Raw genomic sequence first — 14,815 nt, 5'->3', positions numbered from 1 at the left:
TCCTTTGAGCATCTCAGAGCAGATCAGTTGCTTTTCCTGATTGACCCATGAACTGTGAGATTAGGGACCATGTTTTCCGAGACCACTGTGAGTGGGGGAAGAGTGAGAAGGATGACCATTTTCTTCTTCCTTGATTCTGGTCTTTGTGATGTGTGGTATGAAAGTGCCATCTGACTTTTGAATCTCCTTTTATTGAACTGGTGAAGGCACCAGCTGTGTGGGGTGGTGGAAATAAGGACCTGTTAAACTGGTCTGCTTGTACCTGCCTCCCTGCTCCCCCCTCACCCCACCCACCCCCACCCTGGGCAGGGAGGCTGAAACTGCTGCTTGCTAGGCTTTGCCAACTCAGTTTCTCTTCATGGATTACCTGCTCGCGGCAGGCAGGCAGGCAGGCAGCTCCCCACCTGGAAGCCTGCAGACTCGCCGAGCTGAGGGAATCATGCTGCAGGTGGGGGCAGGTGCTAGGAACTAGGTGTGCCACTTACCCTAACAGGAGCTGTGCCTACTCCGGGCTGCTCAAACTAAGGCTGCAGAGCCCTGGGGCCTGTTGGAAATAGACTGTGCCTTTCCCTGCGCCTTGTGGCCACATTTATGGTGTGTGGAGAGTCTGGGAGGGGCCAGGAGCTTGTAAATTGTGAGTAAATGAAGTCTAGAGAGGGAGATGATCCTTCTTGAGGGCACCCTGAGTTCAGGGTTGTCATGTTTCTGAGGTGTGCTGCTGCTTAGCACCTTGATTTCTGGAGTTGTCTACCTAGGTTGCTTTTAATTTTTTCAGCCTTAGGTGGAAGAGATTTTCCAGCCTGGTGTTTAGGCATGTTAGGTGAGGTTTACTTCCAGAGCCAGACTTTTAGTCAGGTTGTCTTGACGTAAGTCAAGGTCAAGAAGCGATCTTCAGGACATGCAGACGATGCCCACTTCCTGCTGTGGTCTTGAAGAGGGCTAGAAGGCTTGTGAGCACAGAGGCACTGAGGGCTGTCGCATCCATACAGGAAGACACTCAGGACTCGTCTCCGGTGCCTCATTTTATAAGCATGGAAACAAAGGTCCCAGGAGGGTGAATGACTTGCCCAAGGTGACATAAATTGTTTGTGCAGAGCTGGGTCTAGAATGGATCTTAGGCCCTTGGCACCGTGCCCCCATTGCCATCACTTCAGAGGGGCTGGCTGCAGCCCTCAACGGCAGAAGGCAAGCTGGGAAAGGACAAGTGGAAGGGTAGCAGGCCCGAATTCTGCACACTGGAGAGGAGCTCTGAAATCCTGCCAGAGACTGTGTCCATAGAGGGGCCAGAGGCCCTAGGGAATGATTATTTATTTTGTATTTTGTACTTTTGTGGAGACAGCGTCTTACAGTATTGCCCAGGCTGGTCTCAAATCCTAGGCTCAAGCGATCCTCCCACCCTGGTTCCCAGAGTGTTGGGATTACAGACATAAGCCGTGGCGCCCGGCCGGGAATGATTTAAAAGTGGGCACCAGCATTCTATCCCTTACCCAGGCTAAAAGGGGTCACATGGAGCAGAGCTGTGCAAAGAGCTTTTGGGTGAGGAGTCACTCCGAGAAAAGCAAGAAGACTCTGACCCTGAGACTTCCCATGGTGAGTTAGGAAAGCATTTCTGGAGAGCCTGTTAGGTGCCAGGCACTGTGGCTGGGCACTGAAGACACGAAGTGATTTAGTCTTGGAAATTCCCTTCTGCTGCTCTCAGTCTGTGTAATAGTGAACAAGACAGCCAACAAGAGTTGTGAAGGATGCCATTCAGCAAGCAGTGAAGTGCTAGTGCAGGAAGGCCCGAGCTGGGAAATGTCCAGAGAGACCCTATGAAGTGATGCAGGGATCAGGAAAGCTTGCTGGTGGAAGTGATGTCTGAGCTGAGGCTCACCACAAAGAGGAATGGGAGTGACTGCTAGAGGGAAAGTGTTCCAGGCAGTGGAAAGCTGTGGCCAAGACCTGGGGGTGTGAGAGGCCATTGTACATTTGAAGACAGGTGGCTGGAACCCAGAGTGAGACTCTAGGAAGGGAAGAGAGTTAGTCTGGAGCTGCAGGCACGGAAGGGGAGACAGCCAGCTCATCATACAGTGTGGGCAAAAATCCAGAAACCATGTGGATCTAATTTGATATCAATGTTTACATGTATATGTGTATATACCTACACACACATACATAAAATCAGTTATGTTTATGTGTGTGTATACATATTTGTGTGTGTGTGTACATGCGTGCATACAGAAAGTTGTTTTTTTAAGGCATGCTTTAAATATGAAGCCATCACTTCCTTTTCCCAGTCCTGGGTGCCTTTTGAGATGAGTGTTGGTGCTCCCCCCACCGCCATGTGCCATCTTCTGGAGTAAGAGGGAGTGCTTTCACTGTGTGCAGGTGTGGGTGAAGAGTATTCACTGTGTGCAGGTGTGGGTGAAGAGTATTCACTGTGTGCAGGTGTGGGTGAAGAGTATTCACTGTGTGCAGGTGTGGGTGAGGAGTATTCACTGTGTGCAGGTGTGGGTGAAGAGTATTCACTGTGTGCAGGTGTGGGTGAGGAGTATTCACTGTGTGCAGGTGTGGGTGAAGAGTATTCACTGTGTGCAGGTGTGGGTGAGGAGTATTCACTGTGTGCAGGTGTGGGTGAAGAGTATTCACTGTGTGCAGGTGTGGGTGAAGAGTAGGCTGTCCAGGATTTCAATCCTTGGCTTTTGCTCTGCAGCAAGGGCTGGCTGAGGGCACTGTGAGGCTTCTTCAGGCCCAGGAGTCAGGCCCACTTTCCCTTTCCTCTTGAGGGAATGGCAGAGAACGCTCCTGCCACCGGAGGTTCTGCAGGCTTTTGAGAGGCAGCCAGTGGAGGCTGATGGTAGCAGTTGGTGAGAAAGAGGAAGTACGTAGTGGCCATTCCTCCGGCCACTCCTGACAAATATTTCTGTCACTAAACAGCACCTCTCTGTGGCAGCCTTGGGCTGTGTTCTGGAAAGGTAGGAGCTTTCCTCTCCCTGTGGGAGGGCCTGTCATCTGTGGCTTCTGCTTTGCCCTTGGCCACAGACTAGATTGCACAGCACAGCCAATGAGAGTCCCTCTTCCCTCACAAGTGCTTGGAGTGCAGACCTTAACTTATAGGGTTGTAGAAGTGACCGTGTTCCACACTGCAGGGTCCAGGTCACAGCTGGCAAAGCATACGAAAATTGACCTAAGGTTAGAATGTCATTGTCCTACTGGGAAAGGTTTACTGGGACAGCATTTCACTTCTGACTCCATAGGCTGTCGTCTCCTGCCAGGGAGTGAGTTTTGTTTCCATGCTTGTCCAGTCTTTACTGCTTTCCCTCCTGCCTTTTCCCAGAGGCCACAAACCTGCCCACCTCCTGCTATGTTCTAGTTCTGATAGGAGTACCATTCAGAGTTCTTGGCAGGGGACCAACCCACTTCTGCCGTGGTTGGTTTCCTCTCCTTTTCCCAGCTTGTTTGATGTGCACGTTCTCCAAAACTCTTATGCAGCTGGTTGGCTCTGTAGTGCCCAGAGATTGGAGCTCCTGCAACGGGAACCCCGCCGCTTCCCTCCCTGGTTTTAGGGGCAGGGCTTGAAAATAGAGAATCATAATCTCCCTTCCTCCTCCTCCTCCTCCTCTCCCCCACTTCTCCCTGCCCCCACCCCCACCCCACCCTCCCAGGCAAACTGGAGTGACCAGCTCAGAGCGGGACTCAGTCCACCTCCCTGCTCTGCATGTCGGCAGTGATCTGGAGGAGATTCCTGGGCGCATGAGTATGTGAACTCTGGAGCACGTTACTGTCCCGGGCTGGCACTCTGTGGCAGGTGTGTGCACTCATTCTGCTGTTACAGGAGACCAGTCTCCTTAGGGGTGATGGTGACCCAGCTAGATGTCTGCCAGGTCTGCCCAAGGCCACCCTGTTCTCTAATAGCCTGGGAAATGGAAAGCACTTCTAAATACCCCTGCTCTTCAGAAGAGCTGGCTGGGTGGTCTGGGGAGTTTCTTCTTAGAATCCCTTAGAGTACAATATCCCTTTTTTCCCGAAAGCCAGGTTCTTTAGTTCCTAAGCTGTGTTCTCTTGTCGCTAACTTACTACCTTCAGTTTTCTTAGGTTGGGTGCATCTTCCCTGGCCTCAACAAGACAGTGGCTGAAAGGTCAAGAGAGTGGGAGCTGCTCCTTTGCGAGAAAGGGGATATTGGAGTGGGAGCACAGGCTGCCAGCAGTTGTTTCACGTTCCCCCTTTGGCTGGCTAGGAAAGGGGCACCACTTTAGTCTTCTGCCAACCTCCACAGCCAGCTGTGGGAAAACCCAAAAGGAAACATCCTCTCGCTGCTAAGACTTGAGAGCCTGAGGCAGAGACCAGCCAGTAGCAGCCCGACCCTGCTAAATGGGGAGGATTGTTTATTTTATTTTATTTTATTTTTTTCTGAGACGGAGTCTTGCTCTGTTGCCCATGCTGGAGTGCAGTGGCGCGATCTCGGCTCGCTGCAACCTCCACACCCCAGATTAAAGCGATTCTCCTGCCTCAGCCTCCCGAGTAGCTGAGACTGCAGGCATGCGCCACCACGCCCAGCCAATTTTTGTATTTTTAATAGAGACAGAGCTTCACCATGTTGGCCAGGCTGGTGTTGAACTCCCGAACTCGAGTGATCTGCCTGCCTCGGCCTCCTGAGGGACTGGGATTACAGGCGTGAGCTACTGTGCCCGGCCTGAAGATTGGTTATTTAGGGGCTGTGACAAATGGTTTTGCAGAGGAGCGGTGGAAAGCCTGTAACTTCACAGAGCCAGGGGTCAGCTTTTGTGCCATAGACATATAGCTTCTGTGGCCTGTAGTGCCTGAGGCCAGGGGATCAGCTGCTGACCACCTTTCCCTCTTCCTTCCTGTGTCTTGCGGCCAGCGACTGTTATTGTCAGGTTGACCTTCTGGTTAGAGAGGATGACTCTGGCCTGGTGTCCAGACTCCCTGCTGCCTTATCCCCTCTGCCCTGGAACTGCACCTAAAAACAATTACTTTCCTCCTGATTCCAACATAAGTCGTCACAGAAAGTTCTGTTTTGGCATTTTGATTTCTGATTGGGAGTTTAGGCATCTGAGAATTGAATGCTTGCTTTATACAAATATACCCTTAAGACATCTCCTCTTTTTTCAGCCCTACATGCTTTGCTTGGGTATTAATTGAACTTGGGGCTTTTTAGGGACCTTATGTTGCCTACCTTCCTAGTTTCCCCTCCATTCCACCCCCAAAAAACCCAAAGAACATTGGATAAATTGAGCAGTGCCTCAAGGTCTCTTGATCATAAGTGGTATTTGGCATAGTTAGCTGGTTTGGTGTTTGGTGAGAGATTTCTGCTTTATATTTGAGAAAAAATTTCTTGGCGGGAGGCCTCTATGCTGTGTTGCCAATGCTTGCCCTGTGCACAGGGTTTGCCCCCTCCCCTCCCTTGACAGGTTGTTTTAATCCCCTTGTCTATAAACAAGTGCAGCAGAACTTGTCGGCCCAGCTCACATGACCTTGGTTATCTCTTCATGGGGTAACCAGCATCAGCGTTAGATACCACGGTCACTTGACATGGTAGAGCTGTCATGATAGAGTGGAGATACCAGCAGGAATCCTGGTCCGCGAAGAAAGGTAAATGGGAATGTGTGTGAGGCCTTAGGACCGGGTGGGAAGTCTGCTCCCATAGGGTAGGGCTTTCACCTGTGAGAAGAAGACAATTTCATTCCTTCTCCTTTTTTAAGAGACTGTCTCACTCTGTCACCCAGGCTGGAGTGCAGTGGTGTAATCAAGGCTCACTGCAGCCTCAACTTCCTTAGCTCAAGCAATCCTCCTGCCTCAGCCTCCTGAGTAGTTGGGACCACAGGTGCATGCCACCATGCCCAGCTAATTTTTTTTTTTTTTTTTTTTTTTTTTTGAGGTGGAGTCTCACTCTGTCACCCAGGCTTGAGTGCAGTGGTGCGATCTTGGCTCACTGCAGCCTCGGCCTCCCAGGTTCAAGCGATTCCCCTGCCTCAGCCTCTTGAGTACCTGGGATTACAAGTGCACGCCACCATGCCCAGCTAATTTTTATATTTTTAGTAGAGATGGAGTTACACCATGTTGTTCAGGCTGGTCTCAAACTCCTGACCTCGTGATCCGCCCACCTCAGCCTCCCAAAGTGTTGGGATTACAGGTGTGAGATACTGTGGCCAACTTTCATTCTTTCTTTATCACCCTAAAATTTCTAGTTCTGGCATCTTGTTTATCTTTCTCAAATCCTGTCTGCAGGGGCCCAGGACATGCGGCTGTTTCAGGAAACTGCCCTTGAGATGGGGCAGATGTATGCTAGTTCATGGGCTATAAAACCCAACACCAAAAATCCCATCTTCCTAAACAGTGATCCTGTTATGTTGTGTGAAGGACAGTGGCGATGGGGGCCTGGCTGCCAGAGAGGCTGCTGGATTCTATGGCAGACACACTCGGAGCTGGAAGTGTGGCTAAGCTTTCACCAGCACCATCACTTCCCTCCCCATACACATGCACACAGGTTTCCTTTGTCTCACAGCTGAAGAGGCAGCGCCCAGCTTCAGTAAGCACTGTGTATGAGAATGGACTTACTCTGGCCACACTGTGCACACGCGTATATGTGTGAAACACTGATCACATTTCCCATAAAGACTTGATTTGCAAAGTTTCCAGGCCCATACATCTAGGGCGGGATGTGTGTGTTTTCATCAGGGGAGAGTAGAGTGGCCTTTTGTGGAAGGGATAAAATGGTTGAGCTGCTGGAGCCTTTTCTAGCTCCATTTATACAGCAGCCTTTCTGCCTAGGTGCAGACTTGAACCCAAGTCCAAGTTCAAGCCATGTGCATAGATGACCAGAACTTAGCCTTCAACTGCAGGACTCTCCTGGAGAAAACATCCGTCTCCTTTTGGAGATGCAGAGAATTCATGATGAGCTTTGAGTAAAGAAGTTCAAGCTATATTTTCTGGCAGCCTACAGAATAAGTTGGGAAAGGATATGGAATTATAGAAATAACCAGCATGTCACCAGGCATTATTGTCTGTGCTTTAGATGGTGTGGATATTTTGTAATTTCTGATTCTTTACCTACTGTTTTCAAGACTTGGTAGGGACCCCTTTATGGCTGTGGGGTTCTTTGTCCTTGGTAGTTAGCATGAGCTATGTAGAGCAACAGAATGGGTAGCCGTGGCCTGTGGCCACCCAGCTAAATTCTACTGATGAGAGGTATCCTGGGTGGGTTTCTTCTTTGGGTCTTCATTTATGCCACCATTCCTATTGCCAGTTAGAGCTGCCTTTTAGGATTTGTTGGGTAAGAGCTGTATTCCTCTTGGAGCCATCTTTTCTTCCCTGCCATCTCTGAGTGAATTCAGAGGTGGAGAGCTACAGACTTGGCTGCTTGCCTCCTTCAAAACACCCAGCATTCCCTTGTCCACAGTCTGTGTAGCAGCACATCTAACAATGCCCAAAAGCGGCCCCCTTCCTCCCAGCCACTTGTTAATGGGTGGTTCTGGTTCCTGAGGGCTTCAACCAGTGCATGAGCTAATCTCACTGAAGAGTGCCATTCCCAGGTTCATACCACAGAGGTTAGAAAGCTCAAAGCCCAGGTCTTCTGCTGCCTTGGGCCATTCCCTTCTCTTAGAAACCAGTTCAATCAGACTCTTTTTTTTTTTTTTTTTTTTTTTTTTGAGACGGAGTCTTGCTCTGTCAACCAGGCTGGAGTGCAGTGGCATGATCTCGGCTCACTGCAGCCTTGACCTCCCCAGGCGCAGGTGATCCTCCCACCTGGGCCTCCTGAGTAGCTGGGACTACAGGTGCCCACCACCACGCCTGGCTGATTTTTGTATTTTTAGTAGAGATGGGGTTTCACCATGTTGGCCAGTCTGGTCTCGAACGCCTGACTTCAAGTGATCCGCCCGCCTCAGCCTCCCAAAGTGTTGGGATTACAGGCGTGAGCTACTGCATCCAGCCCAGACTCTTTTCATAGGATGCTGAAAGGATGAATTAAGTATAAAAAGTGCCTTTTGGCCAGGTGTGGTGGCTCATGCCTATCACTTGAGAGGAGCTTGGGCAACATGGTGAAACCCCATCTCTACAAAAAATACAAAAATTAGTTGGGCGTGGTGGTGGGCACCTGTAGTCCCAGCTACTCAGAAGGCTGAGGTGGGAGGATCACCTGAGCCTGGGGAGGTCGAGGCTGCAGTGAGCCAACATCGCGCCACTGCACTCCGGCATGGTGACAGAGACCCTGTCTTAAAAAAAAAGTGCTTTTTAATAAGGCATACGTAATGGAAAATGGCTGTCATCTGGTTTGCCATACTCTGCTCCTAGGTAGAAAGTACAAACAGCAAGGGCCCCTTGGAGCAAAATTGTCATTGCTGCCAGTGAATAAACAGCAGTGGTTGGCTTTGAGGGACACCTTCAGCCTAAAGCCATAAGCTGACATATACTCAGTCTCACTGAGAAGCTCGGGCTTTCCACTGTTCACCTAACTGCTGACAAATGAATCCTCCATTGATCTGGCAAGCTGGCCAGGATACCTGCCCAGGCCATGGCCAGTTAGTAACAGGATCCAGCTCTCAGTGCAGGGTTGAGACTGCAGCAGCAGTGGCAAGCCCAGTAAGGCAGGTATGAAGCACAGCCCCCGCGTCAGTTGCCTAGTAGGGAAGACAGTTGTAAAGAGCATTTGCCCCTGTTATGTCAAGGTACTATTGCAGGTTGTCTTTTCTCCTCTAGCTGGAAGTTGTTCTACCTGGTCTTCCTTAATTAGCTCTTCTTTTGTGTAAGGCAGCACCCATTTAAAATTCTTTTCCTCCAGCCTCATTCCTCATCTCCATTTGGGTTTATATCTCCTCAGACCCTCTCTCCTACCCAGCCTTAAGCTCTACCCCAAATGCTTTGAAGCTCTCTTGTTCAAGTCTTTTTTTTTTTGTTGAGACGGAGTCTCTCTCGCTCTGTCGCCCAGGCTGGAGTGCAGTGGCACGATCTCAGCTCACTGCAAGCTCCGCCTCCCGGGTTCATGCCATTCTCCTGCCTCAGCCTCCCGAGTAGCTGAGACTACAGGTGCCCACCACCACGCCCGGCTAGTTTTTTGTATTTTTAGTAGAGACGGGGTTTCACCGTGTTAGCCAGGATGGTCTTGATCTCCTGACCTCGTGATCCACCTGCCTCGGTCTCCCAAAGTGCTGGGATTACAGGAGTGAGCCACCGCACCTGGCTCAAGTCTTCTTGATTCAAGCCCTCACCCAGAGCTTGAAGGCTAGGGAGCCCCAGTGTCTGCTGCCCATGGTGCCTGGAGAGCAAAGATCTGTTCCCGGGTCCTGAGTTGGAACTCTGAATTCATTTCCTGTTCTGGGCTATGGTTTAACTCTTAAGTACGATTCACGTACCCCTTGAAATACTATGCTGGGACCTCATGGGCTGGCCTGAGAACACAGCTACCATTTGTAACATGTTTCTATGGAAAAAGAGTTCCTTCTCAGAACAGAACTTTTGGTAACTTGGGGATTTCTTGACTAATATGCTGCAACAGATTTGCATTTGCCTGTGGAAGTGTCTCTATTTTGTATTCAGCTGGGCACGGTGACTCACGCCTGTAATCCCAGCACTTTGGGAGGCCAAGGCAGGCAGATCACTTGAGGACAGGAGTTTGAGACCAGCCTGGCCAACATGGTAAAACCCCATCTCTACTAAAAATACAAAAAAATAATGTGGGCCTGGTGGTGAGCGCCTGTACTCCTAGCTACTCTGGAGGCTGAGGCAGGAGAATCACTTGAACCCAGGAGGTAGAGGTTGCAGTGAGCTGAGATGATACCGCTGCACTCCAGCCTGGGCGATAGAGTGAGACTCTGTCTCAAAAAAAAAAAAACATTTAAAAAATCATATTTTGTGGTCATGGCACTATCTATCACACAAGTAAGTTGTCCTCCTATATGCCAAATGACAAAAAAGAAGCATCCTCCTCTTCTTACCCAGAAAGGTTGCTAGAGAGCTACCCTTGTCTTCTGTGATTTCTGGGTTCTCCATGTCAGCTGATTTGATCCATAGTTCAGTAGCACCTGAAACAGGATGCCCTCATTCCACAACTTAGGTGCCATCTCCTGCTTGGTTTTTTAATGATCTGCTACAGGAGAAAGATAGCACCTCTCCCTTCAGCAGGAGCAGCCCAGTAAGGGCTAGCTAGCTTCTAGAAAGATCGGCCAGTTGGATTTTTAGTGGTCACTTAAGTGGAGTAGCCACTTTGCAGCCTGGCCCAACAGGGAGACAGTTCTGAGGTGAGGGTGGCAGTGACAGCCTTGGGGTGGTTTCTGATGCGCTCTGACCTCTGGCCATGGTGACTTCTGGAGCAACAAACTTTGTCCCAGTGTTTTTTTCTGACATTTCCTCCTCCTTATTCAACTCCCTCTTTGAAACTGGAGGATTAGGGAGGCAGTATTTGTTCACTTCCAGAGAAAGATGCAGCGGGAACAGACACATGTCTTGTTCTGCACTTTCCAGCAGCAATGCTGGGACTAGGGTGTCTAGAAGGCCTGTTTCCCAGCTCCAGGCTGGATCTTATCCTCAGCATACAAGCAAGTTTTAAGGAAACCACATTGGAAAGGGCAGAAACAAAGCGTTAAATCTGTACCCAGGTAGAAAGACTGTTGCATAAATGCTGAGAGAGTTTTTTTTTTTTTTTTTTTTTTTAAGATCTCATGCTTCTTTTTTACTTTGTGTTGGCAAAAACCCCAGGAGAAGATGGGAGATTCTGGGAGGAGATGATTATGCTGGGTGAGTCAACTGAGCTCCCCAGCTGCCGTTTTTAGTTCCTTTGCTTTTCTGTAACAGGAGGCAGTTTGGGGAGGGGTTGGGGGCAGGGTGGGAATGCTGATTTGTGCAGCAGGACAGGAGGCAGGTGTGTATGGGTGAAATTATTTTGACACCCTAGAGTTAACAGGGCCTTAGAGTCAGTACATTGGTTCAAGTAAGAAATATCAAAGCAGAACTCTTAGTGTGGCAAACAATAAATAATTGTCTCCTAGATTCTTATACAAGTCACTGTCTGTCCCCAATTGGTAGCTCTTAGAATGGCTCGAGTTGCATTCATTGTCACAGCAAGACACAATGGTTTTGATAGCAAAGCAGTAGAGAAACTAAATGTAGAGAGGCAGAGACAACTGTCTTAAGTGGGAGGACCTGGTGGTTGTCATGGGCAGCAGGAAGTTTGAAGGAGAGGGTTTTCCCTCTGATGAAAGGAAGGCTAGGGCTTGATTCAGGGGAGCAAGTGGGATGGGCCCTGCTGGTCCCTGGCTGTGCCTATATTCTGAGTCTGTCTCCAGCTCACCTTGGTGATCACTCACTTTTCATCCATCACTGGGATAGGGGATCTTGTGGCTCACTACCCTCATGGGTATTTTTTGCAGAGTACACTGATTTGGGCTATCAGTTATCAGTTGGTCCCAGAGACTGTCATGAAGACACCGGAAAATGTTTTCTTATTTATTCATTTGTGCACATTTATTCATTCAGTACTTTATTGAATACTGTGCTGGGCATTGTTCTGGGCCATGAATCAGACAGACCTGGCCTGATGCAGTGGCTCACGCCTGTAATCCCAGCACTTTGGGAGGCCAAGGCAGGCAGATCACCTGAGGTCAGGAGTTTGAGACCAGCCTGGCCAACATGGCGAAATCCCGTCTACTAAAAAAAAAAAAAAAATTAGCCAGGCATGGTGGTGGGCGCCTGTAATCCCAGCTACTCAGGAGGCTGAGGCAGGAGAATCGCTTGAACTCGGGAGGCAGAGGTTGCAGTGAGCCGAGATCACGCCACTGCACTCCAGCCTGGATGGCCAGAGAGAATCTCTGTCTCAAAAAAAAATACCAAGTTTCCTCCTTTTGTAGTGTAGTCTAGCAGGAAGGACAGATAGTAACCAACCAACTTCAAGGGCAACAAATGCCTTAAAAGAGGGGAAATGGGGCTGGTAGCAAGGAGTTGTGATCTTCCTTCCTCTACCCTTATCCCTTGGGGTCGAGAGTGGGCAACTTTAAAGATCAAAAAGTTGTGCCTCTCTTGTTCCCTAAGTATTGTAACATGGGCCAGCTAGATGTGGGCATTGTTGGGCACTGAGGGTATATGAAGGTGAGGGAGATACTGGCTCTGATCTGTCAGAGCATGAGGGGGTTAAGGTATGGGGACACAAACAAGAAATCAATGGGCTCAGTGTGGTGGCTCACGCCTGTAATCCCAGCACTTTGGGAGGATAAGGCAGGAAGATTGCTTGAGCCTAGGAGTTTGAGGCCAGCCTGGGCAAGATGGCAAGATGCCATCTCTACAAAAAAAAGAAATAAATAAAAAACTAGCCGGGCATAGTGGCACACACCTGTAGTCCCAACTATTCGAGAGGCTGAAGCAGGAGAATCCCTTGAGCCCAGGAGTTTGAGGATGCAGTGAGCTGTGATTGTGCCATTGCAGTCCAGCCTGGGTGAGAGAGCAAGACTTCATCTCACAAAAGAAGAAGAAATGAAGAGTACAGATAGAGCGCTGAGAGTCTAGAGAAGTGAGTGACCACTCCCAGCTAAGACGGTGTCTGGATTTGAGATAAACAAGGGATAAGAGGAATTACCTGGATCACAGGAAAGCATGTAGGATAGATGACCACTTTCCTTTTAGTATGTGTAGATCTGGGTAGCTCTTTGTACCACAATTCTGACCCATTCTTTTTTCTTATTATTTTTATTTATTTATTCAAAATAATAATTTTTTTTTTTTTTTTTTTTGAGACAGAGTCTTGCTCTGTGGCCCAGGCTGGAGTATAGTGGTGCGATCTCGGCTCACTGCAACCTCCGTCTCCCAGGTTCAAGTGATTCTCGTGCCTCAGCCTCCCTAGTAGCTGGGATTACAGGCGCGTGCCACCGTGCCCTGCTAATTTTTGTATTTTTAGTAGAGATAGGGTTTTACCATGTTGGCCAGGCTGGTCTCGAACTCCTGACCTCAGGTGATCTGCTCACCTCGGCCTCCCAAAGTGCTGGGATTACAGGCATGAGCCACCATGCCCAGCCTGAAATAATAAAATTTTTAATCTTTTAAAAAATATGGGCCAGGCTTAGTGGCTCACACCTGTAATCCCAGCACTTTGGGAGGCCGAGCTGGGGGGATCACCTGAGATCAGGAGTTCGAGACTAGCCTGACCAACGTGGAGAAACCCTGTCTCTACTAAAAATACAAAATTAGCTGGGTAGGCGTGGTGGTGCATACCTGTAATCCCAGTTACTCAGGAGGCTGAGGCAGGAGAATCACTTGAACCCGGGAGGTGGAGGTTGCAGTGAGCCGAGATCGCACCATTGCACTTCAGCCTGGGCAACAAGAGCAAAACTCTGCCTCAGAAAAAAAAAAAAAAGGAATGCTTCACAAATTTGTGTGTCATCCACAGGGGCCGTGCTAATCTTCTCTTTATTGTTCCAATTTTTTGTATATGTGCATGTACAGAGTGGTGGAGCTGGGTTATCACTACAGTCTTAACTCCAGAATGACACCCTTCACTACTATACCATATATGGTGCCCCAGTATACAGCAGTGGAGCTAGGAAGAAAAGCCCAGTGTCTAGAGAGCCCAGAAAATATGCCAAGAACATACATACTAGGCAAAGAAAACGAGGTTAAGAGGAAGCCCAGCCACCTCAGCTGCACTGGTTAGGATCTGCTACCTCCCCACAGTCCTCTGTAAAGTGAGCCAAACCTCTATGCTGCAGGCTTCCTTCTGCCTACCCCCACCACCCCCATCCCCCAGAGCCCTGGGCTACTGGCAGGCTGGCTCTCCTGTGATATGGAGGAACTTGTTGGTCTCCATGGTTACGGTAACCCACTGGTATGGGAGGAACCGCATAAAGTGCGAGGCTGGCAGTGTGAGCTTCCCCCAGCCCTTGGCACCATGTGGTACTGGTATGTCGGTTGTTTCATGGACCTTTTCTGGGAGGAGGGAGTTAAGGAACCGTTGAAGAAGGGAAGAACCCTGGCAGGACCACTGTCGTCATCCTCTGGGCCACACAGAGGGCGGAGGCATGGGCACCATGTCATTCACCTACTCCTCCTGCAGGATGGTTTTATGTTAGGAAAGAGGGTCCTCTTTGCCTGATTGCCCAGCCATGGCAGAATTTGACTTTTCCTTGTTATAGAGGGAATACCAGGATGACAGGAATCAACTTAGCTATACTGGTACTTACAGTCAACTTTCTAGGTATTGTAGCTCTTCCCAGAGCCCAGAGAACCCTTGGAGATGGGAAACAATGGTTCCTATCCAAAAGTAAAGCTAGATAATAATAGAATACATCATCAAGACATTACTGAACACCAGGTTCTATGGTAAACACTAACATGGATTTTCTTTTTTTTTTTTTTCCTTTGAGACAGGGTCTTACTCTGTCACCCAGGCTGGAGTGCAGCAGTGTGATCACGGCTCACTGCAGCCTCAGCCTACCTCCCTGGGCTCAGGTGATCATTCCACCTCAGCCTCCCAAGTAGCCGGGATTGCAGGCACATGTCACCACACCCCAGCTAATTTTTGTTTTTTTGTAGAGCCTGTGTTCCGCCATATTGCCCAGGCTGGCCTCGAGTTCCTAGGCTCAAGGGATCTGCCTGTCTTGGACTCCCAAAGTGCTGGAATCAGAGGTGTGAGCCACCACGCCCGGCCAGATTTTCTCATTTAATCTTCACTCTAATTCTGTGAAATGGGTACAGCTAGTATCTTTATGTCCCAAATGAGGAAACAGATTTGGAGAAGTTATGTCACTTTGCTCATGTTCAGTCAGCTGGTAAGCAACAGAGGTGGGCAGAGCGACTATAGTAAGTTTTTTGTATAGTTTACCTCTTCTAAGTTTC

The 14,815-nt window shown here is 49.2% G+C and overlaps 1 protein-coding gene and 1 pseudogene across 6 annotated transcripts in view; one reads left to right on the top strand and one right to left on the bottom strand.

Annotated features, from left to right (window-relative positions):
• MARK2 (microtubule affinity regulating kinase 2) overlaps positions 1-14,815 on the top strand; it is a 71,460-nt gene that overhangs the window by 29,452 nt on the left and 27,193 nt on the right. The gene's annotated exons all lie outside the window — the stretch shown is intronic.
• On the bottom strand, positions 13,330-13,424 carry LOC129009088 (U6 spliceosomal RNA; annotated as a pseudogene).

The sequence above is a fragment of the Pongo pygmaeus genome, chromosome 9, assembly GCF_028885625.2.
Source record: "Pongo pygmaeus isolate AG05252 chromosome 9, NHGRI_mPonPyg2-v2.0_pri, whole genome shotgun sequence".
Taxonomy (NCBI): domain Eukaryota; kingdom Metazoa; phylum Chordata; class Mammalia; order Primates; family Hominidae; genus Pongo; species Pongo pygmaeus.
Note: the sequence above shows the minus strand (reverse complement) of the source record. Positions and strands in the feature narration are given on the sequence as shown.